The 27,396-nt window shown below is 34.9% G+C and overlaps 1 long non-coding RNA gene and 2 pseudogenes across 1 annotated transcript in view; all 3 read right to left on the reverse strand.

Moving 5' to 3' along the window:
• Positions 1 to 4,627: 4,627 nt before the first annotated feature.
• LOC482589 lies at positions 4,628 to 5,599 on the reverse strand (annotated as a pseudogene).
• LOC102153002 lies at positions 5,588 to 6,039 on the reverse strand (annotated as a pseudogene).
• Positions 6,040 to 21,722: 15,683 nt separating this feature from the next.
• The window catches only part of LOC111098893, a 353,549-nt gene continuing 347,875 nt past the window's right edge, over positions 21,723 to 27,396 (reverse strand). The window contains exon 5 of the long non-coding RNA XR_005369941.1: positions 21,723 to 21,985. This is a non-coding gene — a long non-coding RNA (uncharacterized LOC111098893). The remainder of the gene's footprint in view (positions 21,986 to 27,396) is intronic.

Here is a 27,396-nt window from a genome sequence, read left to right on the forward strand (position 1 = left end):
GACTCTGAAAATAGCTTTGCAAGACTGGAGCCTTGAAACTGATTGGTCACTATCACTAAGGCTTTAAGCAGCTGTGTTAAACAGATTAAGTCCCCAAGGATATCCATGTCCTAATCTCCAGAACCTGTGAATATATTACTTCACACGATTAAAGGGGCTTTATAAATGTGATTAAATTAAGGTATCTTGAGATGGAAAGATATAGTGGAAGAAGCTATATTATATCATATCCAGGTAGGCCCAATGTAATCACAGAGATCTTAGAAGAAGAGGGCAGGAGGGTCAAAGTCAGAGAAGGAGATGTGACAATAGAAGCAGAGGCTGGGATGATACAACTGCTGAAAGAGGTCCAAGAGCCAAGGAGCTGGCAATCTCTAAAAACTGGTAAAGGAGACAAAATTCCTTTCTCTCTAGAGCCTGTAGAAAGAATGTGCTCTGATAACACTTTGATGTTAGCACCATTTCATTCATTTAGGACTTCTGACCCCCAGAGCTATAGGCCAAATTTGTGTTTTTTTTAAGACATAAGTTTATGGTAATTTGTTACAGCTGTAATCAGACAATAATATAGTGGTTGCACAACCTGCAATTACCATTGGCATAAGCAGTAGGTGTTCAAACTCACACTTTATAGGTGTTATATCTCATTCATTTACATATTTTTCTTTTATTTTTTAAAGAATTATAGCTAATAATTGAATGTTATTGAATATAACTAATGAGAAACAAAATTAAGTGACAATAATATGACATGCTTAGAAACATTGAAAGGCATTTTGTTAATTTTTAAAGTAATAATAGAATTGAACAATATATGTATATATAATTCATACTGTATGGAACTTAATATTAAACTTAAAAAGACAAATGTGATCCCACAATATATTAACATTTATACTAAAATAGAAAATAATATATTATTATGTCATTGACCCATTTTTATGCTTAATAAAAATGTAAACAAAAAATTCATTCTAAAAGTTAAATGGCTGAAAGAAAACGAGTGAAGTAAAAACTCATCAATAGAAATGTTTTTAAATATCAAAATTATTTTTACACACATATATACACATACATTTACATACAGGTAAATATCACACACACACACACACACACACACACACACACACATAACTTTAGAACTAGTACAAAAACCAAAAGGGGGGGAAAGCAAAAATAAAACTATAGAAGCTTCCACATTCATGGAAATCCCAATTTCTATTAACACAACAATGTATTTCAGTGGAATTTTGAGCAAAGTTCTGTTTGTTGTGTTTTGATTCCTGTTGCCTTAAGACATTTGACAAGGAAGAAAAATATATTTGAAAAGGTCAGGAAAAATTACATTTAACCTTCAGATTAAAAAATGCGATGAAATAATTCGCGTTGATCTAGTATGGGTACAATGATATGATACTTTTCTGAAGAAGTAGAAATATCAGCGAGCATAGTAAATAAACTTCCTGAACAGATTCAGAAATTCTCTCTCAAAAAACCTTCGCAGATGTGCTGTTTAAAATGATGCACATTTTTATAAGCAGATAGCTTAAAGTCAGGCATGATGTAAGAATTAATTCTTTTATTCTTAAATGATTTTTAATCAGTCCATAACATAAACTTAATTGGCCTCTTCTTTATTGACATCTGTAAGATTTGCCATCTTTTCTAAATCCTCAGAGTCAAATATCTAGACTAAATTTAGCTAATCCAACTATGTGGCATCTTTTAATTATGCCAACACCCTCCAAAATTATTTTCTTCTGCTATTAATTCAAATTACTGGGCTCCACATCATCGACTTTGTTCAATGTTTCAATTATTTACGTTGTTTACTCAATTCCAACCTTGCTTACAATACTCAGTGGGTCATAGGCATCTTTCTCATTTTTATCATGCATTTCAAACTATCCTTGATAGCCCATTAAGAATAGCATTTTAAAAACATCCCAGACTTGACTGCCCACTACATTAATTCTAATTAAGCACATTGTCTTTCAGCCTGATTTGTTTTATATTCTTTGATATTATGGGAAGCCGTTTGGAAATTCTCAACATCTAACCTGATAATCCTGATTATTATATGTAATGGATTTCCCTCTCATGGACAACAGATGGAATAAGCAGATTATGCCTATTAAGTATTGTCCTTAAGCAAAGTTTCCAGTTCTAGAGATCGGTATACACCTACAAGCGGTATCTACAAATCCAACGCTTAAATACTTCTGATTAGAAGACATAATGTTTTTTTTCTATTTTATTTTCATAAATAGCAAAGGATTTATCAACGCGCCAAATAATATAAGAAGTTTCATGGAAGCTTACTACAGGGTCACTATTTCTACCATGAAAAAAGTCATTGAAAACAGCGTTTCTTTTTTCTCACCCACTGCACCTCCCAGTCACCATCCTCCACACGCAATCACACAAACATCTTTCAGAAGAGTTCCAGACCATGTTTCCTAGGGATAACATACATGTTCTGTTTTTTTTTTCCATATTTCTTAAAGCACCTAACTTAGGACCCTTCACACACTAGGTACTCAGTAAATATTTTCTTTGAAATGCCTTTTAAAAACAAATATTAAGACAATGAAGTAATAAGAATGATTTTTAGGTTCTAATCCCACATTTGAATTACAAAAGTAAGCCATGCCTATTATTAAAAAAAAATTAAACGTAAAAAAAATCAAAAAATAAAATAATTCATTTTTACAACAGCAAAATATTTTACAAGTTAATTCCAAAAGAAAATCCTCAGGTAATTTTTCAGATCATGGCAAATTTTAAAAAGTATAAATCATTATAAGAATGTGTCAGTAAATTTAATAGATGTCAGAAAAGTTTAATGTAGTGGTGACTGTGGATCAGGAATCCTTCTTTTCAATGCTGATACAAAAAGGAATGAGAAAAAAAAAAAAAAGGAACGAGAGCCTGTCTATAATGGAGAGCCTCACAGACATGGCAGCTGGGTCAGACCCGGTGATAAATGGTGTTGTAGGCAGATACACAGAGTGCTATGGTAAGCACTGCTAAATAAACCAGCATACACAGCTGTTTCACTGCTTTGTTTAGTGTAAGCATTTGTATTTTTAGTGCCTCTTTTTCAGAAATAAACCCACAATCTACTCTGAATTTCTCTAAATATTTATCTGAAATTGGGACTACCACCCAAGGGATCACATCATTCTCCTAGTCTCGTTGCTTCATCCTCTGACCCCCGCTCTCCACCAGCTTGTGAGGAAAGAACTACTCAAACATGAAACACAAGGTTTTTCTAAGACCTTTATTAACTCCATAAGAAAAACACGGTAACTGACTGATCAGTAAGATCTAACAGTCAGGAGGACATCTTACAATGGTAATACTACATACCTTAGTGACATAACTTAAAAAAAAAAAAAGTAAAAAAATACACCAAAAAAAAAACCCCACAAAAGACTCAGAACAAAAAATAAAACAAAAAAAATTAATGCTTATGGAAAATACTACAGATTAAAACCAATTATAAATGCAAAGGAACATGCCTCACTTTAGCATCCTTAAGCATTCCATTTACTAGATGCTATGTAGTATAAACTATGAAATACTCTTGACATTTAAATAATAGAATATTCTAGGGTTTGCCTTGCTTTGAATAGATGCAAGATAATGGATACATTTGTTTTATTCAGAGTTGAACTGGCTTATTAGAGTCTTACAAGAATAAGACTATTCCATATAAAGGCTAATCAAAATGACCAAGAAAGTAATATTTATTGATAATTAAAATTGATTCAATTATTCATTCAACAAGTAGTTACTGAGGACCAAGTATGTGCCATACATCATTAGCTAGGTGAAATATGTGAACAAAATAAAGTCCCTGCTGTCATGAGGCTTACATCCTAGTGGCAAGAGACAAATGGATAATATGTTACAGAGAAAAATAAAAGAGGAAAAGGGGATGGGGAACAACTGGCGGGGAAAGGTATTAGGAGAACTTGCTAGAAGATGGTGGTACTTTGGACAATTGGGGAGCTGCGGAGGTAAGAAAAAGTGGCCCAAATCCAGAACAGTATGTAAGGAAGACCTAATAGGATGTTACAACTGTTGGTAATGAAACCTGAGAAAGAAGTTAAGGATGACTTCCACATATTAGGCCAAGAATTCAGAAGAATTGAATTGCCCTTTATTAAGAAAGTAAAGACTGTAGGAGTTGCATAAAGGAATGGGCAAAATCAGGCATTTGGGGTTATTTATATTTGAGATGTCTATTAGACATCTAAGCAAAAATTATGTCTACACATCTGGATATGTGAGTCGAATTCAGACTGGCTATTCAGACTGGTTATTCAGACTGGATATAAGATGTTGAGAGTTCTCAGCATGCAGCTGGGAGACTGCATGAGATTACCTAGGGAGTGATTAAAAGCAAAGAAAAAAACCCCTCAGAACTCAGTACTGAACCACAGTGATAAGAGACCTGGGCGCTGTGGGAAAAATTTAAAAAGTCACTAGTGAATAGGATTTTATTTTATTTTATTTTATTTTTTATTTTATTTATTTTATTTTATTTTATTTTATTTTATTTTATTTTATTTTATTGCAGTTTAATTGCTTTGTGCATTTATTAGCTAATATTGATTCAGCAATGAGGGAACAAAAGCTCACAAACAATCACACAGTTTCACAAGACACAAAGCAGGGAAAAAATTGACTTAAGAAGGATCAACAGTATCCTAGGGTCTTGGTGGATGTATTCCTGAGGGAGGTGGGCCTCTAATTCCTGGTGAAGGGGGTCTCATTCCTGGAGGGTGCATGCCTTTAGGCATCCCTCGAGCAGGGGGAAGCCCAATTGGTGGGCCCATTATACCACGTGGAGGAGCCATAATTCCTGGAGGTGGTGTTGTTCGCCCCAGGTGGGGTCCCCTGTCCTGGTGGGTATTGAGTTGGGGCCCCAGGAATGCTGGCAGTAGCAGCAACTGCAGCAGCTGCTACAGTTCCTCTTCCCTGTGGAGTCATTACCTGTTGGGATGGCCCCCAACCCCTCAGACAGGGCCTGCTAATCCAACAGGAGCCTGGGGAATTGGAACACCAGCTGGAACTTCTCTGCCAGCTGCCCTGCCAACCCCAGGACGTCCTGCAGCTCCAGCAAATGGTACTCGAGCAATGCCAGTATCTTTGGGGGGTGGTCCTTCCACAGTCATGGAAGCCAAGTTCTCTCCACGTAGTAACACGAGACCCAAAACACGCTTTTCTTCACACTCTGGCTGCTTCACATTCCTTGGCTTGATCTTCCTGAATTCATCACAATCACAGAGAATCAAGTTCATACGCTTGTCAAAAGCCTTAAAGGTGCCAATGAAGATTTGGCCATCTTGCAAGATACATCTCATTCTATAGTCAATGTGCTGCAGCGTCTGGCTGCTGTTTCCCACAGTCATGGTTGCTGTTCCACCAAATCCAATATCCGCAGTTAGGTTTCAGGATCCTTAAGACCTAAGAGAAGGCTACAGATAAAGGTATGATGCAGGTTCTCCTACAAACAATGCAAGCTTGGGGCAGAAGCTTCAAACAGTAGATGGAGCCTGGATGTTCCAATGCTGCTTTAACCATCTCTTGGTGTCTCAGCCAAGAATGCCTGTCTCAGTTCCACCACAGGGACTTGCTGCTGCTGAGATCACCTTGGGTACAGCTGACGCTCTTGGTTGTTCAGTGAGGCTGTCCTACGTTTGACTTGGACTTCCACCTCTGGGATGTGCTGTTCCATAGTCCATCTCAGGTGTAAGCAGTCCCTGGCCCACTCCATCGTGCTGTTAGCTGCTCCCCAGAACAGACAGTCACGCATCTCTGGGGACCACTCCACTCTTGTGAATAGGATTTTAAAATTAAGCAATACCACACTCAAAAGTAGGTGTTAGACCATATGTGTCATATACATAGATTACTGAAAACCAGTTCTATGACACTTAACCACTTAGCAACATCAAGGTTATTGAAGAACTAAGTTGATCCTGAGAGGGAAGATCCTCTCAATCCTAGGGACAAAATGTTTAACAGGATTCTTGATGAGTATATATGTGTACCCTAGACTGACATACCTCCCATGTGGGAGGTCTAGTGTGTAAAATAGCAGCTTTTATGACAGAACAAAAGAGCAGTGGTAAATTTGTTTGGGGGGTGGGCAAGCACAAACCTGGAAATATTTTCCTGACACGTATTATGAATGTTTTTCATGGATCCAATGTGAGTCACTGATGTGAGGGGAAGATTATGTTTCTCAAGTCCTGTCAAAGGGGGCTTCATGGTGAGGCATTGAATCTTAATATAAAAAATAAAATAAAATAAAATAAAATAAAATAAAATAAAATAAAATAAAATAAAATGTCATTAGGATAGAAGGAATAACAGATAGACGTAATAATAATGTCACTAGGATAGAAAGAGTAACAGAATAGAAACTCTTGATTCTTGTATAGTGAATAACAGATGAGAGATTCCCTTTGATCAGGAGCCTTCTGAAAAATCTACGGCAAAATACTTATGGGAGAATGAATCAATGTCAGACTCCTAGGGAACTGCAAAAGCCTCAACTTTTAGTCAAATTTGGAATTTTGATTATGATCTAAGATTGGACATCTCAGTTAATAAAGTGAGACTAATTTTGTGACTTATTCTACAAGGGAGGTGACAGGGGTACCTGGGTAGCGCAGTCTAAGTATCAGACTCTTGGTCTCAGCTCAGGTCATGATCTCAGGATCCTAGGCTGAGCCGCCATCAAGCCCCTCCCTGCTGTGGGCTCCTCACTCGGCACAGTCTGCTTGAAAAATTTCTCTCCCTTTCCCTCTACCCCTCCTCACCACCACAAGTGTGCTCACTCTCTCTCTTTCTCTCTCTCTCTCAAAAATAAATAAATCTTAAGAGAAAGGGGACAGCATTTATGGCAACTGCTTAAGGTTTCACCTGAGGTATAGATTTAAATACTTTAAATACACACACACATACTTATTCAGTAGGATATAGGTGACATGCATCTATAAACTTGTGAGATGTACCAATTGGTAGTAATTCCTCAAGATAATGATGAACCTTTTCAATTCCTTTTTTTTTTTTTTTTCTGCAACTTTATATCTTGCTCTCTGGGATAGACTAAGACTCTAGGAAAATGTTTTATTAGGAAATGACAAACTTATTTTTCAAAATGCACTAAAAATTTAACAAAAGATTCTCATACCTAATACTTTAACAAAACCTAGTACTTTAACAATATTATTACCTAATAATTTAATTAAAAGGATCAAATAAGCAACTTAGTGTGATCAAGTTTGTTTTTAAACTCATTAAATCATTTTGTAAAATTGTTCACACACCAGTGACAACTTTATTTTTTTTAAATTCAACAATCTATATTTAATACAAGCCTTTTTATGTTCAGAAACAGTCCCAAAGTCATTTATTATTTATTAAGCTCTGCACTTTCTAGTATTACAAAGTTAATGTGTTCAAATGTTTTTGCTAAGAATTTCTATGGATAAATATTCTGTGATCTCAATTTTCTAAGGCTATTAATCTCAACACCAACTCCACATTAGAATCATCTGAAGAGCTTTAAAACTGACTGTGCCCACTGACTTCAAATATTTGGGATGGAATACATCAGTTATGTAGTTTTGTGGAACAAACCATCTTAAAACGTGGGGGCTTACAGTAACAAGAATTTATTTGCTAATTTTTCTGCAACTGGGGCTGGATTTACAAGGGTGGTTATTCTGCTGGAAAGTTAAGTATCAAGAAATCAAAAAGTTGCCAAGAAAAATGTTGTTGCAACGGATGCCTAGACAGTTAGAGAATCCAAGACCAGGGGAGAAAATGTAAACTGCAGGCTGAAACACAGAGAACCAACACACCAGAGTTCGAATTTAGAGTATAATAGTTAAAACTCATTATTGGACAACACAGCGATGCAGAAATTTGAATTTCTAATGATCTTAAATTATCTAAGAGGTTGTTCATTCCCAGAAAATATCTGGAATAGAATAGAAAACAACTGATTCAATATTACCATGGATAGTTTTTTTAAGACTGTGGAGAACAATCATGATTATCTTTATAGAATTATTAATTCAAAAGTGTTGGGTAATGCCACTCTTTATAGAAAAGCTCATATATTTGTAAAGCATGTATTTTGATTTTAAATATTTCCCTGTTTAAATCTGTTTTCTCTCACTTGACTATCAGAACAAATATCTTATTTATGGAATCAATTACATTAATAAAGTATTGTGCAGTTTTGTAACAGATGATTTCTTTATAGAAGAATCCATGAACAATATAGACGTTTTCTTTGGTATATCACTTACACATTAGGAAAAAAAAAGTATGTTTTCCATTCCACTATTTATTATACTAAAGAATTAGTGGTACATATAAAATGGATATTTACTTTCGGGTGTATTTATATAAATGCTTTTTATGGGTTTTTCATGACTATATAATACTTTAGTGGAACATTTACATTAAAGAATCAACAGATCTAGAAAGAATTATTAATATTTAAAATCAAGGAAAATAATTATACTGTCTTAGAGTAATAGTATATGTCAAAGCTCAAAGGAAATAAAGGGAAGCCTCATATTTTGTTCTTTCTACTTACTTTGGGTAAGTTTACATTGTATTTCATGAAGAAAAATTAGTCAATTTTAAAAAATTAGTATATCTCTTTATTCAAGGTACTTTTCAAAGTGGAGAGTTTGGGTTCATGAAGTTTCCTTAATCCCAAAATAAACTGTAGAAATACTAACAATTTTTCCATTGAGCTTCAGCCAATAATTTATGTGAGTCTGAAAATTATCCAATTTTCTTAATAATAATAAAAAGTCTTTATTTTGGAATAATCTGTCCATATACATAAAAGACAGTGTTTCACAGGCCCCAGTGGCATCTATATAATAAACAACAAATTAGAAATGTATTTTTAAAGGAATAAGATAATTTGGAAAGAAGTTTGTCCTAGTAGACAAGTTTTCCAAGAAATTGATACTACAGCTCTAGAAGATTACATTATACATATGTATAATACTGGGCCACTTAATTTAATAGACAGTTTTAATACTGAATATATTTCAAGATCCTTAAATACTACCTTACATTTTTGAACAAGAGACATTATACAATATAAAATAATGGAGAAGAATGATATTGAGGAAGAACGATAAGAACACAGATAATAAAAGAAAAACACCATACCTGTTATTGAAAAGATGCAAATCAATATGTGGCCTTTCTGAATACTCATAACTGTTATTTGCAATCAAGAGCATATGGTAGTTTTCAAAGAAATGCTTATTGGGTTATAATAATCATTTGAATTTAAAATACAAATTAAAATAAATAAATAAGTAAATAAAATACAAATTATCTCCCTGGCAAGTTTTGTTAGATGGTTGTATCTGCTATTTCCCAGCAGGCTTATTTATAAAGGAAGGAAGAACACATTTCAAGATTATGCAGACAAAAATATGACTATAATCCTATCTATATCAAACATAAAAAATTTTAGGAGAATTTGGAAGTTTCCATGGAAATATATCTTTGAGAAAAATGTAAAGGAAATAAATATCATAAAGTGAGTTTGTCAAGTGGTAACCGTGAGTTCATTGTAGAGATCCCATAATATAAAGCATTATAGAATATATAAAAATAAAACACAAAAGGAGTGCTTGGTGACTCATTCAGTGAATCATCTACCTTCAGCTCAGGTCATGATCTCAAGGTCCTGGGATCCGCCCCCACATCACATCAGTGGGGAGTCTGTTTCTCCCTCTCCTTCTGCTACTCCTCTTGCTTGTGTTCTCTCACTTTCTCTCTCTCTGTCAAATAAATAAATAAACACAATCTTTAAAAAATAAAATAAAAAAATAAAGCATTACAGAATATATAGATAATCTTTTAAAAGATGATCATTTCAAAACTGTGTCTTTGAAAAGGCATGTGTAGTTGACTAGAGAAAAATGAAGGGACTTATGGGAAAGACAAAGTGACTGGTTGATGACACTGACACATCAAATTAATGGCTTCACCACGTCTAATAACTTTTTATTATAGCCTTTGTTCTATAACTTTTTAGTCCTCACCCCATCGATTTTGGACTGGCTTTGTGGTTTTGTTTAACCAAAAGAATATGCTAGTGTACTAGTGTGAAGAAGATGATTTGCTAGTTTTGAGCTTACATGCTTCCATTTACCCTCTCAAAACTCTGAATCAACCATGAGAACAAGCCCAAGGATGGACTGCTGGAGGAAGACCAAGTGAAACATACACATCATGTCAGTTGAGGTCATTCTAGACCAACAGGTACCTGCCAACTTGCTAGTTAACCACAAAAGTATAAACAAGCCCAGCCAAGAGCATCCAAGCTTGCTCAATCAGCAGATCCACTCAACTAGCTCAGATTCCTAAAAAGTAATAGTTGCTTTAAACCACTAAGTTTGTGGGTGGTTTGTAACAGGACAATATTGTGGTAACAGATAACACACTGTTATTTACTATCCAAACCAAAGGTTCTGAGAATCACAGGGGCCACTATCAATGACTATAATGGGAAAAGAGGCATTAATTGACACTGCTCAAGTAAAACCTAGCATATAGACATCATATTTATATAACTTCAGTATCAGTCATTATCCAAAGTATGTTAAAAAAAAACAAACTTATGATGTTAATTTTTTTGTTTACTGGGGTAAGGGAAATGAAAAATATAGAAAAATAAAATGAAAAAAGTACCACCACCTTTCATAATATATGCATTCAACTTTCAGCTCTAAGTAGCAACACAACTCAAAGTGACTTCTAAAATACATACATTGATAATATCACATAAAGAGTTAAGATTGTTTGGCTTACTGGCTTAAAAGTATCACCAAAATAACAAGCCTAAGATCAAAAAACTTTCAAGCCAATTTGTGTTATAATCTTCCCTATTCAATATGTGGCATTAATATTTGCCTGGTTCTTATGAATTTTTACCTTCTTTCTCTTACTTTACTCTTCAGCAAAATCTGATGTCTTAACTTTTAAAATATATACATAATCTGATTACATTTTACTAGATCCATTACTACCATCTTCATTTAAGGCACCTTCTTTTCTTGCTGAATTATTGCAATAGCCTTCTAACCTCTCTCTCTACTTCAAACGCTATATCTCTACAATCTATTCTTAAATGCAGAGTGATCCTTTTATACCATAAATCAGATCTTGTCACTTCTCTGCTGGCTGCCTTCCACTCCTTTCCCATTTCATTAAAGTTACATGTCTTAGGGGCACCTGGGTATCTCAGTGGTTGAGTGTCTGCCTTTGGCTCAGGTCGTGATCCCGGATCCTGACTCGAATTCCATATCCGGCTGCCTGCAGGGAGCCTGCTTCTCCCTCTGCCTATGTCTCTGCCTCTCTCTGTGTGTCTCTCATGAATAAATACATAAAATCTTTTTTTTTAATTTTTAAGTTACATGTTCTAATACTGCGCTATCCATTTCTGAAGCCTCTAGCTACAGCTACATGTAGCTATTGATCTTGGAATGTGCAGGGTCCAAATGATGCCTTGCTTTAAGCACAAACTATATTCTGGATTTGACCATTCTTATGACCAAAAAAAAAAAAAATCAAACTATCTCATTAATAGTTTTATGTTGATTACATGTTTAGAAGATAATGTTTTGCATGTATTGACTTAAAATATATTAATTAGTTAATTTGGTTTTTATTTACCTTTTTTATGCGGCTACAGGAAACTGTAAAATTATATATGTGTCTTGCAGTATGTTTCTATTGGGCTGGCCTATGTGATTTGGCCCCTATTACCACTCTGAGTTAATCTCTTATTATGCTCTTCCTAGTTGCTCATTGCCCTTCAAACATCCTTTTGTAATACATTTTTGTGATCTTTCTACTTTCCAGAAGTGCCAGACATGCACATACTTGGTAACTTTTAAGGGTAATTATAAGTTTTATGTAAGTAAATAAAATTTGGAATCTTCTTAAGAAAATCAAAATAAAATCGTTACTATAAAATAAGGTAAAAAGTAAATTTTTATTAGGATAAAAAAGAGGGCTGCCTGTGTGGCTCAGTGTATTGAGTGCCCAACTCCTGATTATGGCTCAGGTCATGATCTCAGGTTGTGAGATTGAGTCCCATGTGGGGCTCCATGATGGACAATGGACTCTGCCTGAGACACTCTCTCTCCCTCTCCCTCTGCCACCCCTCCCACTTGCATGCATCCTCTCTCTAAATAACTAACTAAATAAATAAATAATCTTAAAAACAAAACAAAAAGAAATCACAACAGATGCTAATTCTCAAAAAGCTGAAAAATACCACAAACATCAAAAACTCTAGACCTTAGAGCAATAACGTAATATTGCAGGTGCCATGATTCATAAAATAATATGGTCCCTGGCCCTTCAACTTTAGGTCCCAACCCTCAAAACAGCAGTTCCATGAGGACTAGAATTATTTCTAGAAGTCATTCCTATTTTGGGATCACTAGCCATATAATAAACAAATGGAAATTACTGAGAATTATATACATATATCTCATTGAACTCATATCATATATAATCATATTTAATGTATTCCCAGCTCAACTTTTTTAATCCATTTTTTCCTTGGTTGGTGGCTCTTCCTGAATATTACTGGAATGGGAACAGCACAAGAACAAGAATTTTTTATAGCTTTTTTTTTCCATTTCATTCCCAAAGCTTTGAATGGCCTAGGGCAGAGTACTCAGTAAATGTGCATTCCAGGAATGAAGGATCCTGAGCTTTTTATCTTTCTGCCCTGGCAGCCTCACTGGTCTTCAGCTTGTTGTCATGTTTGCAAGATGATGCTGCAGACATCATGTCTTCAAACAACCAGATACTGAAGAAGGACAAGGAAGTTTTGACTTTTTTTCTTTTCCTTTGCATTTGACTAACTCAAATCTTGCTTTAACATTGGCCATTTTCTTCATTATTTTTTTCTGACATGTTTATTGTTCCTTTCTATCATTGTGTCTTGAGTGACTGAGTTATTTTTTCCTCTTCTATTTTTATTTTTCCTTTGTGGGTACACGAACTAAATTTATTAATTTTCCTCTGAGTCTTATTTAGCTTGTGCCATACATTTTTATATCTTAGACTTTAATTGCCATAATTTTAAAGGTTTTCTAACTTGTGATCAAACTTCCTTTATAATTCCTGACTTGCTTAAGTAACAGTTCTGTATTTTGTTTTGATATAATTTATAGATAAATAAGAGAATGTCTTGTTGTTGTTTTAATGTATAGTTTTACTGCACTGTGATCAGAGAATGTGATCAACTATTCTTATTTTTAGAATATACTGGAGATTTTTTGTTGCCTGAAAAATGGGATTTTGTCATGAATATTCCATCTACAGTCGTTTTTTAAAAAATATTTCTGCAGGGGTAGCCCCGGTGGCGCAGTGGTTTAGCACCACCTGCAGCCCAGGGCCTGATCCTGGAGACCCAGGACCGAGTCCCATGTCAGGCTCTCTGCATGGGGCCTGCTTCTCCCTCTGCCTGTGTCTCTGCCTCTCTGTCTCTCTGTGTCTCTATGAATAAATATATTTTAAAAAAATATTTCTGCATTTCTTAATAAAACACATAATTTATCCCAGTTGGGCCTATTAATTCCATCAAGCTATACATTCAAACAATGCTACCTGAAACTAAGTATCACTACAGCAGCTAAGATTGTTCAAATTGGCATCACTGGAAAATTAAAATTTTCTAAAGGTGCTGTAGAATAATTCATTTCACCTCTTATAACTAAAAAGTGCTAAATTAAGAGAATTTTTACTTAGGAATACAAGAAAGAAAAAAATTAACTAAAAACTATTTACTTGACATTTTATATTCATTCATAGAGATGCTAAGACATTTTCAACTTATACCATACTTTTTAAAGAATATGATGAAAATTGTCACTAAACTCATTCAATATGCAGATTTAAACATTAAGTTAGAGTGTGTAATGGCTGTGGTGTAACTGGATCAGTGCAACTTTGGTCCAAAGGATAAACTGGAAAAGGGACCATCAGAGTGTTTCTTTTCTTTTCCCACATAATGCAATTATTTATCATGAAAGTGTCTGAGCTTACCACACATATATTTAAAGTTTATGATAATATCAAGAAATAGACTCTTAATTCTAGAGAATAAACTGAGGATAGCTGGAGGGGAGGTGGGTGGTGGATGGGTTAAATGGGTGATAAGCATATGGCGAGGTAGTTAAGTAATGGATCACTAAATTCTACTCCTGAAACTAGTATTATGTTGTATGTTAAAACTGGAATTAAATTAAAAACTTGGGAAAAAAAAAACAAGGCAGTGTCCTATTGTATTTCTATGTAAAAGCTTCCTCAAGGAAAGGAATGGAGAACTAGAAAAATCTATTTTTTTTTCTAATCTTAAATTTGATGTAATTTCTCAGTCTTTGTGAAGTAGCTCTTTGTAAATACTTTAGTATGCCTTAACTATCTCTGAAAAGGCAAAACCAATACAAAGAATCTTTCTGAGTTTTTTTTTTATTATTTTGTTTTGTTTTTAGCACGTCAGACTAAATTCTTCTGAATTCCCACTGCTTTAAAATGTGACTTCAAGATCTACTAGATTTGTAGGCGGGATGGATTTTAAGGATTTTGAACTTGAATGCATTCTGATTATTTTTCTTTCCCTAACAAAATTGCAAAGAAACTCTTCCTTATAAAATGCTGCTGTAGAAGTGGAGCTGGCTGGCTACAGCTTTATATACAGCTTTGCTTTCCCTGTGGGAGATGAATAATAATTGTTTTGTTTCTAGAACATCACAGAGTAATATGAAATTTGCAGAGAATAATAAACAGAACCTAGGTTTAGCTCCTGCCTCTGAATCATCAGCCAGATCAAATGAACACTGATGTCGTACAAAGCGAATGTAGTGCTAACTCTGCAGTAGAAATGAAAATATCTTACCTGCTAACATATTTCAAAATCACTTTTGAAAGACATGGCTTGATGATACTTATTCATCATACATTACAGAAATTATTATTTATCAATAGGAATTTTCTGTTGATATTTTCCTCCAACGTTTACCATTGAGTTAAAAGAGTATGCTTGATTTTACATTTTTAATGAGTTTCTATTGAAGTTTATGTGGCTGATGGAACCTTAAAAATATATTTTATGTTGACAGAGGAGTGTTTCAGATCCATATTGTGCGAAATAGGTATGTGTGATCAACTGTTTGCTGAAACTATTTCATTTCTAGAGTTGCATTTCATTTAAGATTCCTGGCTCTGGAATTGCTAGGTATGAGGCTGGGATCAAACTTTTACACTCTCTGTGACTTTGTAAATTACTACATATGGAATATAATTAAGATAATAACTGACAATATCTGATTGTGATCTTACGAAAATTAAGTGAGATAGCCTAAGCCAAACTCCTTGCATAGTGCCAGACACATTTTGAATGTTTAATAAATGATGGATGTCATTAATGGAACTCAATGTATAACATGGTGAAAATAACTCTAGCCAAGAAAGGCTGAGCTCTAGTAAATAACACTATAACTTAATAGCTCTGCAACCTTGGGAAAAACATATAAACGTTCTGAATCCATTTTAATATTAATGAGAGAAAGGTTTTATAAATTCTCAGCATATCAAATAACACTGACATACAGATAAAAATAAGGTAATATATATGATTAAGTCATACAGTCACATGGTCTTTTACTGAAGGGTCCATTCATTTTGTTATCTCCCTTCACACACAAATTCCTCTAAAATTATGAAATTAATAGTTTTGCACATAACTCTACATTTGAAATAAATGGAAACTCAAACTGCTGGTGATTATATGCAGAATTTACATGTATATAAATATTTTTCATGCTTTGACTTTCTTAGAAATGTGCTCTTCAATGCTATTTTATCTCATCCTATTAATCAACTATCAACCATGTTTTCAAAATAGTTTATTTCTCCAACCATTCACTACAAGTGCCATATTTCTTTTATCTCTTTGGAATAGCTTGGTTATAAAATTTAGCATAGAAAAAGAATGAAATTGGATGTACATCTCAAGTAAGCTATTTTGGTCACCATATCTCCCAGGAACAACTTGATAGAGATTTATCTAGTCCCAAATGCTCCAATTTCTTCCACACAGTCCACTGATTTTTTGTGAATTTAAGAGGTGATTGGCAGCTCAGCTATCTCCATGGAGATTAATAGCATGTGATTTGCAATGTGCTTTTAAAGTAGGATAACGTGCCAGATTCAATGGTACTTAATTATAGAGCATGGGGCAATTTTTGTCCCAAGCTGTAAATATTTGGGATGAGATCTATAGAAAACAAAAACTGTATTATAAGAAGAGAGAACAACATTTTAAATATAAAGGATATTCAAAATGCCATTTTACTGAGCTTAAGAAATAGCCACTGTTCTCCAGTAGATGATTCTACTGAGGGGCAATTTTCCATGGTTTCTCATACATTGTGTGACAATTTTGGCCTGGACTATCTTTTTAAGGATGTTTGTCCAATAAACAGCCTGAAAGGATAGAGGGCCTCCCCATGCACCAGTGGGCATATTTGTTTGCTGACCAGGATAATAGAGACAATAACTGTCTCCATCCATAATAAGATTGAGGAAAACCTAAACGCAGGATTCCACAGCTGTGACACAGACCAATTGTTGGTGTAGCATTCACCTGGGCCATTCCTCATGGCCCCCCTCGGATTTGGGGCAAGAGTAACTGATGCAAACATGAAGCTCCTGCTGTTTGCTGCATTGGGAGTCATAAAGTCCCCTGTGTTTATCCTGGGGGTCTTGGCTTTCCACCAGCCTCTATGAAACTGTGGCAGAATGACTTGTTAGCTTAGAAATAGGGTAAAATCTCAGACTCTTCATCATTTTTGACAGATTCACTTTGATCCAACAGTTACTTATTGAGAATTTAATGTGCAAGTGACTGTGTTCAATGTTGCATGGAGAGTAATAAAAAGAGATTATGTGGGCCACATTCTAAAGATATTTACTAGTAGAGGTGGAGTGGGGAAGTAGTGTAACTCAGGGGAAGAAATTATTTTTACTGGCAAAAACTAACTAAATACTTTTAAACCTCCAAATAAACAATGAACAAGAATCAAAGACCACCGCCATCCACAAATTATATTTTGTTGCCACCCAAGCAGGTGGCATGGGGGATCAAGAAGTACTTAGATGAATGAAGTTACGAGAGTTCTTGGCTGTTTCTCTAAAAACAGGCAGATAATTATGGCTTACTTTTATGTTATGTGCAGAACTGTGCTTGAGTATGAGATTTGAAAGGTAATTTAGGAGAGATCAAGAAATGCTTGATGGCCAAGAGAAGTTTGCATCTCCTTGCATCTGTCAGGAGTCAACCACTAGGAAACACACACACACACTACGGATTTATTGCAGGGAATTGGCTTACACATTTGGCAGTGGAGGGACCTGCTCCCACAGACCCTATAAAGCTGTCTCCACTCCTACTGCCACCTGTGGTACACAGGGCAGCCATCAGGAAGGAAAGTTCATGAGACAGCTGGAATCTCAGGAGCATGAACTGGAATTTCCCCAAGGGCTTTCTGAATTCTGTGCCATTCTTGTTGCTGACCTTGGCGGTGAAAGCATCCTACACATACCAAGTCCAAACGCTCCTTCAAGCCACACAGTGAAACAGCAGATGAACAGTGGTAGAAAAATAACCACTACATTCCCTCTACTCTCCGAATCTTGTTAGAATTTTTCTTGTGGCCCACCTTAACAGGAAGCATAGAAGAAAGGGAATTCTCAGTAGCTTAGTCTTAGTCTGCTTGACACATTAGAAAGTCACCGCAGACCTTAATATAGAGATGTTGGAGTGCCTTTAAAAATGTTTATTATTTTTAAACAAATACCTCAGAAACTATTAACAATTCTTATATTATGTAAAAATATACAAACTAATTTGAAAACAGAAAAGTTGATTCTGTTCAAATGCTAAGAGCAATTAACTATTTTGAAAACATTTACTATTCTGTCATAAACAGCTTACAAAGTATGGACTCTATTACCTTCAACAAATTATCATATTTTCCCCATATTACCTACCAGAAAAAGTATGTTTTTTGATATAATATTAAACATGAATGGAAAGAATCAATCTACAAGAGAATACAGTAGCTTAGCAGTTAATCATAAAGGCAATTCTCTAGAAGGTAAAGAAACACAAAAACGTCAAAAGCCTTCAGAAGTTGATTTTTATTTTAGTCTACTTTAGATGATAGAGGCTTTTTTGTGCCTCAAAAAATTGAGTGTGAAGACAGTGCCACAAGTTCTACTGTATTTAATTCAGTTTTCCCTAAGCCTAAAATGGAGAAGGCATTAATAAATACTGAACTCCCTGTCTCAGATCTGCCTGGAACAGATTTTAATAAATTACATTTTATGCTACAATCCAAGAATTGAGCTGCCACAGTTATGATTAATAGAGCAGCATTCTTATAAAAGAACAACAGTTCTAAAAGAAGAGAATTCTGTTACATAGTGTTATCACATCAATATTAAAAAGAGGTGCAATAATGTTGCAGTACAATAACTGAAATGAGAAACATAAATTTTTTATAATTAAATAATAAATTATTAAGCTATTCATTCAATTCTGTATCAGATTTTAAAGTATAATAGTAATAATTGTCATCAAAATTTGAGAAAGACTATACAAAAATGAAGTGGAATCAGTATTGGTTTGATTTGAGAGAATATTTATAAAAATGTATTTCAGGGGGCCCTTGAGTGGCTCAGTGGGTTAAGCATCTGACTTCAGATCAGGTCATGATCTCAGAGTCCAAGGACCTAGCCCCATATCTGACTGGTGCTCATCGGGTCTGCTTGTCCCTCCTCTCCCTCTGCCCACTACCCCAACCCCGGTTATATACACATGTGTGCCCTTTCTCTCTCAAAAAAATAAAAAAAAACTTTAAAAAATAAAAATGTATATTCATAACAAGGTTCTAAACTGAAATTAACTTTGTTTGGAGTCCCAAACAAATGGACATGAAAAACCATCAAAGCTGGCCAATAATTCGAAAATTCTTAATGAATATCTTTGGCAACATTTAAACAGTTATTTTTAATTTAATTTCAATTTTTAAAATAATCCAACTATTACTGAAATTATATTCACATTTAGTGGAGTGAAAATATATTTTCTTGGGACCCCTGAAGGCTCAATCAGTTAAGGTTCTGCCTTCCACTCAGGTCATGATCGCAGGGTCCTTGGATCAAGTCCTGTTTCAGGCTCCCTGCTCAGTGGGGAGTCTGCTTTTCCCTCTCCCTCTACTGCTCCCTCTACTCATGCTTTTTCTCTTAAATAAATAAATAAAATATTTATTTGAAAAAAGAAAATAGAGCAGTGCTGGTGGCTCAGCGATTTAGCGCCTGCCTTCAGCCCAGGGTGTGATCCTGGGTTCCCGGCATTGAGTCCCAGGTCGGGCTCCCTGCATGGAGCCTGCTTCTCCCTCTGCCTGTGTCTCTGCCTCTCATGAATAAATAAATAAAATATTTTAAAAATAAGAGAGAAAGAAAGAAAGAAAGAAAGAAAGAAAGAAAGAAAGAAAGAAAGAAAATATATTTTCTTAATAGCTGATCTAGAATTCTTCATGAAACAAGAACTGTGTTTAAAAATTACATTGAAGGAAAGAAGGCTAGGCTTTAGTTTTTAGCTCATAGACTGGATGAGCCAAGTAGGAGGGAATATTTGTTATCTATTACAAATGATCAGAAACTGGGAGCAGGGAGAGCAGAGAAGAGAAAAGGGAGAAGTAAGGAAGTTAATAAGAGAGGTTAAGTATTGCAGTGGTCCACTAAAGCTTGCAGAAATTGCTGAGGAGATTTTAGTGGGATATTCAACATTGATTGTGAGGTGGTTTAATTGTAAAGGGACAATTTTCTCATCTTCTTTCATCTTCTGGAAAGTCTATTGCTCACTCTCTCCTCTAAAAACAGATGAAACTAGAGATTAGTCATTCTTGATTTTTGCCTTTGGCTTATTTGCTGTCTTCATGTCTCGTCAACTTTTCTCTTAAGTAGTAGCTTTTCAAATTTCAGCATTCATCAAAATTGCCTAGGGGACTTCTTAAAACAGAATGCTGAGACTCACTCCCAGAGTTTTTGGATTCAGTAAATTTGCTGCAGGTTAGGGACAGCATTTTGAGAATAACTGTTCTAAAGTGTAGTCTAAACAGCTGGATCTCATTATTTTCCTTGCTACCTCCCTCACTCAGGCCACCATGTTCATTCTCTAAAACAATAGCTTCTTAATTGATCTCTCTACTCTTCCTCTTGCTCCTGTCCCTATTCATCCACGCTCTATTCAGGAGACTGAATAATCTTTAAAAATATATAAATCAGATTGGGTAAACACAATTTCTTCAAAAGGCTTCCTCTGGCCACTTGATGTAAAGTAAAACGACTCCTGTTCCCCACAGCCCATCCTCCAAATACCCACTACTTTATTCCTTAAGAACATGTACTGCTGTGTCATGTTTTCTTATTTAATACATATTGTCTATCCTACTTATGCCCCTGTTCTTACATAGTGGATGACCATATGGTAGATTTCACTAATATTTGCCGAAAGAATAAATAAAATGCTCTGTGTGTGATATGGGGCAGAGTCATATAACTTTTTTTTGTAGAGATTATAGAAAAAGGTAAAACCCTCCATTAGGTCAACATGACAGGAGAGAAATGTTATGGTTGAGATGATGAAACAATCCCTAAACAGACTAATTTATTTGAATAGGAACACAGAGGCAAAAGTTAAGACAACGATTTTTCTCTTCCCCTATTCCTGAGAATTTTAATGTCTCTTGAGGTTTGGACTTTCCACAGATGATTGAATGGATATTAAATGCACCTTCTAAGTGCTGAAGGGAATGGCAAGCCCAGCTTTGGAAACAGATTATATATATAATTAAACCTGTCTTTTCTTTGACAAGTTCCTCTGTTCAGATAAAATGGTATTAGTAAGTAACGGATAACTATAAGGAGATGTATGTTTGCACTGGGCTATGCATTTTGGAATGTGGCATGTCAAATAATCCTTGATAATCTGATTTGGTTCTTAAACTCATAAAGTGTCTCAGTCTGGTTTGTATACTGTGAAAATTACTTGTCTATGTATGAACACACAGATATGTGCATATACAACCCACACATACACACTCCACACCTTAGAACTTGATCCAAATATATTGGACATAACAAGTAAATTGAATTATCTGTGTGTGAAGAATGTCAAGGAGGACAATAATATAAGCTGAATTTTATTTTCCCCAAAATAGTTATTCATTTCAATTATCATTACATTTTAACAGCTTTATATGTGAGTCTGGCTTATAAAAATATTTTGCTTAAGTCTTCTAGTTATTTCAAAATTTTCCATGGAAATTCAGATCATAAGTATTTCTATTTTATTTGTCTGCTTACTCATAGTGTAGCTCTGTCATTTCTGTCTTCTCTATGGTTCAGTTTCCTCATCCATAAAATGAGGATAATATTACTACCTATGTGTAAAGGTTGCTTTGATAAGTTAATTAATCATTACCTTTAAGAGTACCTGACTCATGGTAAATTCTCAGTAATAAATGTTAACTTCATTATTAGTTGAATTGTTATCATTATTATTACTAACTTGGATGCTTCCTTAGATTAGATCTTTTACTGCCAACCAGAAGTCATCATTGGCAAAGGGAGTAGAAGGATAAAAAATAGTGAAAAGGGAAGAGAATCAATGACAATGATGGTACCACAAAGTTGAAATTTTCAGCCAATCGGAAGAGGCTTATTTGGCTGGAACATAGGGATTGTGGATGTAGGCCTGGTGGCTCAAGCAGCAAATGGTTTTGGAAGATGGAGCTGTCTGGCACCCAATCCTTGATTGTGGAAACTGGGAAATGGAACAAAAATAAAATTTATTGAGCACCTGTTACATGCCAGGTAATAACATTCATGTTGTCTTATTTCAGGGCTGTCAGTATTTCTGTTTTTATAGAGTATAAAGGAAAAAGACATAGAGATATCAGGCAACTTATAGAATATTACAGAATTTTAAATCATAGAGTCAGAATTCAATCTTAGTTTTATCTCAATCCAAAGCTAACAGCCTCTTCTCTCTCTCTCCTTTTTTTTTTTTTTAATGGAAATAAGGAATGAATTTGCAAGACTTAGTGATATACAAATGTAATCTATCTACAATGTAGAGACTGCCTCAGTTTACATCAAAACCAAAACTCTTTTTTTGGAAATGTGGCAATGTGGCTTCCTAGAGCCAAGGCTAACAAGATGGAGGCATAAGTGGCTAGGACCTTCAAGGATAGAGTAAAAAGAGAAGTGTACTGGGGGCAAAAGCAAGCAATCCTTTAATTTCAAAATCAACACTGTAGACCTAAAGCCATTCCCAAAGAAGAATAACCTTCATTCCTCTCTAAACTAAAAATTCTCATGCTCCACCAAGTTGGGACTCTGAACCACACACAATTGTGTGTACAATGACCTAAAACTATAGAGGGAGACAAAATCAGGTCTAAAATGTGTCTCATAGACAATCTAGTCCACTGAGCAGACTTATTAATTAAGCCTGCATTGCTGACCCCCCCTCAACTCCAGAGTTTTTGATTCATTACGTCACAGGTGAAAACAGAAAATTTCTATCTCTAACAAGTTTTGAGGAAATGCCGATGCTGCTGATCTATGGCCATACTTTAGAGCTACTACTATAGACTAAGCCATTCTATGTTTATACAGACTAAATAATTATATTTTGTAAACTGAGGCCCTGATGAGCTTATCCAAAGTTGCACAGCAAATGATCTTGGAAGGGTAAGAAAAGAAAGAAAGACAACTGAGATTTGTCAAAATAAATGATAAGGAGTCAATTTTCTTCTAACAGCATGATTGTGGCCTTAGTCAAGTTTAGAGTCATGGCTACCATGGTGTCCAGCCACTTTTAGACTAAGTATACCATCAGGAAAAGGAATCAACATAATATGTTTGACATCACTTTCTCACGAATCGTGTTAACTTTTCTCTTGAACTTTATTACAACAAATTCTATTAGTCCGTTTTAAAGTTATAATGAAAATAGATGAAACAGATTTTGTCTAGTTGGTCTTCAATTGCTGAAATGCATTGGAAAAAGTAGGGCAATTTAATTCAAGGACTAAATGTTATGTTCTCAAGGGAAAATTGATTTTATTTCCCAAGCCAAATCAGATGTATTGGATATAGTTGCTGTCCTGAAAATTATTTTGATGCTAAGCTGGAGCTTGGAGGAAAAGATAACTATCTGCCAGAGATAATGAAGATAGGAAGAACACTAAGTATTGCATACTGTCAAGTTCTGGGTTGTTATTGTCATTCGTGATGTGTTTTATACATAGTTCACATGAAAAAATATTTACATGCTCTAAATTTCCTGAAAGTTTATCCTGCTAATTATGACCTTGGGGACATTCTTTATCACCTGTTGTTTAATCAAATATTGATTGATCTGCCCAGCAAAATCCTATATCTGTGACAGTTTAACAACCTGTTAATTCCAGGAGCCTACTATTCTACTGAATTTTCCATTGACTGTGAATGTAGCACAAACTTAAATGTTGTGACTCTCATTTGATGAGTAACTTAGGTTAAACCATCATTTGGAGAGTTTGAAAGAATAAGTGTGCACAATAGTGCTAACAATCCTGTCTATGATAGTGGCATGACTTTGAGTCAGACACTATTAATTGCAACAACTATCCAGAAAAACTCAGGAAATGAAAAACTGAAATGATATTGCTCTGAAGAAGGGCTGTGCTATTAGTTTTCTACTGCTTCATAACAAAATACCATAAATTAGCATCTTAAAACAAGTTTATTTTCTTATAGTTCCTGTTGGCCAGGAGTCTGGCTACCGGGTAGCTGGCTGAAATCCAAGCTTCATCCAAGACAATACTCTCCTTTAAGCTCACTGATTATTAGTAGAATTCAGATTCTTAAGGCTGCAAGACCGAGTTCACTATATTCAAGTTTAGGATTTCTCTGAGCACCTAAAGGTGCTATATCATCAGGTCCTAGCCTCATGGACTTCTCACAATATGGCATCTGACTTTTTTCAAAAATAGCAGGATAATCTTTCTCATGCTTTCAATCTCTTCCTTCGGAAAGGGCCCAACCCTTTTTAAGGGCTCATTTGATTTGCTCAGAACTACCCAGAATAATCTTACTTTTGATTAACTCAAAGCCAATTAATTTAGGACCTTAATTACATCTTCAAAATCTTTCAATTTTAACATGTGATATAATCTAATCGTGAGAGTGAAATTTATAGCATTCACAATTCCTCTTAGCACTCAAGGGGGAGAGATTATATATGGTATAAAATATAAGTGGAAGGGAATTTTAGATGCCATCTTAGAATTCTGCTTACCATGGACTTATGCAATGTTTATTTTATATTCTTTCCTGATTATAAAATACTACATGCTGATAATTAAAAATTGGAAAATAAAAATAATTAAAGGGGTGCCTGGGTGGCTCAGTAGGTTAAGTGTTTGACTTCAGCTCAGGTTAAGATCTCGGGGTCCACAGATGGGGCCAGGTGTCCAGCTCTCTACTCAACAGGGACTGTTCTTTTCCCTCTCCCTCTGAAATGATATTGCTCTGAAGAAGGGCTAACTTTCTTTAGTTACCCCCCTCCACTCTCTCTCCCCCACTCTCTCTTCCTCAAATAAAAATCTCAAAAAAAAAAAAGAATTAAAAATTAAACATTTTTTTAAGTTCACCACCTATAGGTAATCATTAAGACTTTTGTGTTTTTTTTCTATTTGTATATGCATATATAAAGGCTTTTCACTATTAAGACTTATTGCATATACAAGTTTGTATCTTACTTTTTCACTTAAACCATTAGAAATATTTTCCATATTATTTACCTTATTCTTAGTGCTTCCCATGACTACTTGATAATATGGATGTATCATCATTTATTTAACTAATCCCTTAGGTTCATTTCCATTATTTTCATATTTTAGTGACCCTTGCAGTGGGTATTTTTAGATGTTAGTCTTTGTTTGCATGTCTGTTTTATTCAGATAAAATTTGTGGTAGAAGGTGTTAATGGACATAGTGTTTCATGCCTGTCTATAACCACACCCTCTGATAGTCATCTCTTCTTTCACTGTTTCTGGGACTGGCCATTTGACTACTTTGGACAATAGGACAGTAGAAAACTTGATCCAAGCAGAGTATTCAACTAGCCCTTGCACAATCCAACTTCCTTTCAGAGACTGTTGTTGCCATGAAAATGTCCCCAGGCTAGCCTGTGAAATGATGGGATAGTCATGTGAAGGAAAACTGAATGACTAGTAAAGGTCATCTGAAACCAGGTAGCCTCCAGCCTACCACCTGGTGACTGGCCACACATGAGTGAACCTAGGAGAAATCAGCTAAACCTGGTCTAAATCAGCAAAATCACCTAGCCGACCTATGGACTCATGAGAAATAAAAAATAGTTGTTATTTTAAACAACTAAATATTTTGGGTGGTTTGTTATCCAACAAAAGCTAACTTACACAAAGTTCTAGAAATAAACTATAAAGGGTAAATTTAGAAGTATCAAAAATTTATTAGCCAAAGATTAATTGTTTGACTGAAGTAAAATTTAAAGACTTGCTGAAATCAAGTGAGATGAAAATTGCTTTCTTAGAAAAAAAGGAGCAAGCTCATTTGTAAAGACATGAAAAATATCACTGCAAAGAAAGGTAGTCCAGAACACTGGCTTGAGACATACAAATAACCCAAAGATTTGAAATGTGTTTTCCATTATGAGTTTCAGAATTTTTCTCTCTGACATGACAAGGTTTGTGAGCACTTTTCTATAAGCTACCACTGGGACAATTTCCAACAAATATGACATTTTGTTCAAAACTTACGAGGAAATACAGCCTTCACTGTTAAGTGGCATGAATAACACTCTAGACAAATAAGACACACACCAACATAAGCATTGCTCTCACTTCATCCCATTTAATTCAGTGAGGCAAAAACTTGGTTGCATTTAGAAGTAGTTAGCCAAAATCATTAACTACAACAACCTCTTCCTTTCTTTACATTTTTGACATTCTTCAGGAACAAATTCCTACAGAGTTGCTCAGAGGAAAAGAGCCAACAGAATTAAAATATTCACAGATTTCATGTCAAGTGATTGGTCTTATCCTAGGTAGAGCAGTGTATTCTCAAAATGCTGGCCAGCCAATGAAACATATATTTGAGGGATAATAGCATATGACACCAATCAATCAGGTACAGAAGAGAGATTCATTCCCTAAAGCAAATTGTTTAACAGTATCTATTTGAGCTCGTATATGAAAAATCTACTGAAACTTAGACAGATGTAAAATATAGTAAACTAATCTAGTTGTCATACCACCCCAGGATTTACTATTAGAAATATTTGACAGGAATGGAATTAAAAACAAAGCAGAAGAGGGAATTACATATTTCATTATCATTAAGAGACCTCATTCAACTCTAAGAGTTCCCTATTTTTCCCTCAAAGAAAAGAGTTATATGGTTTTTGTTTGTTTGTTTGTTTTTTGTTTTTTTGTTTTTTATTGGAAGCAGAGGAAATGTTAAGCTTGCCAAAGGGGGGAAATACAAAAACAGATCACTCACTATCTTCTTTTCCATGCATTCTGCCAACAATATAAAAACTGAAGGCACTTAAGCATTTGACTTAGATACACTGAAATTGACAACAGTCAATCTTGGATTGTAATGAGCATTAATTAAAATCATAAAATAACTTCCTAGATGTTTTATTTCATAAGTTGTTCTATTTACATTTTCCACCTCACCCCCTCATATTTTTTCCTTCAGAAACAGATATTTAATCTAAGATAATGATTCAAGAGTATTAAATCATTTAAAAGGTAGCATTTAAAAAAATCTACATGTTAGAATTATAGCTGAAAAGAAAGTAAAACACAAGAGAGGGACTTCTGGGTGGCTCAGCAGTTTAGTGCCGCCTTCAGCCCAAGGTGTGATCCTGGAGACCTGGGATCGAGTCCCACATCAGGCTTCCTGCATGGAGCCTGCTTCTCCATCTGCCTGTGTCTTTACTTCTCTCTGCGTGTGTCTCTCATGAATAAATAAATAAAATCTTAAAAATGTTTTTTCAAAAAAAAAAAAATGAGAGAAAAAAATACTTTGGTAGATTAAATAAAGATGACCACACATTTTTTGCCAACCATCCCATTAAAAAGCAGTAGATTGAAATACATGCATTCACAGTGCTCACATATAATTTTAGCTTAA

Source organism: Canis lupus, chromosome 15 (genome assembly GCF_011100685.1).
Source record: "Canis lupus familiaris isolate Mischka breed German Shepherd chromosome 15, alternate assembly UU_Cfam_GSD_1.0, whole genome shotgun sequence".
Taxonomy (NCBI): domain Eukaryota; kingdom Metazoa; phylum Chordata; class Mammalia; order Carnivora; family Canidae; genus Canis; species Canis lupus.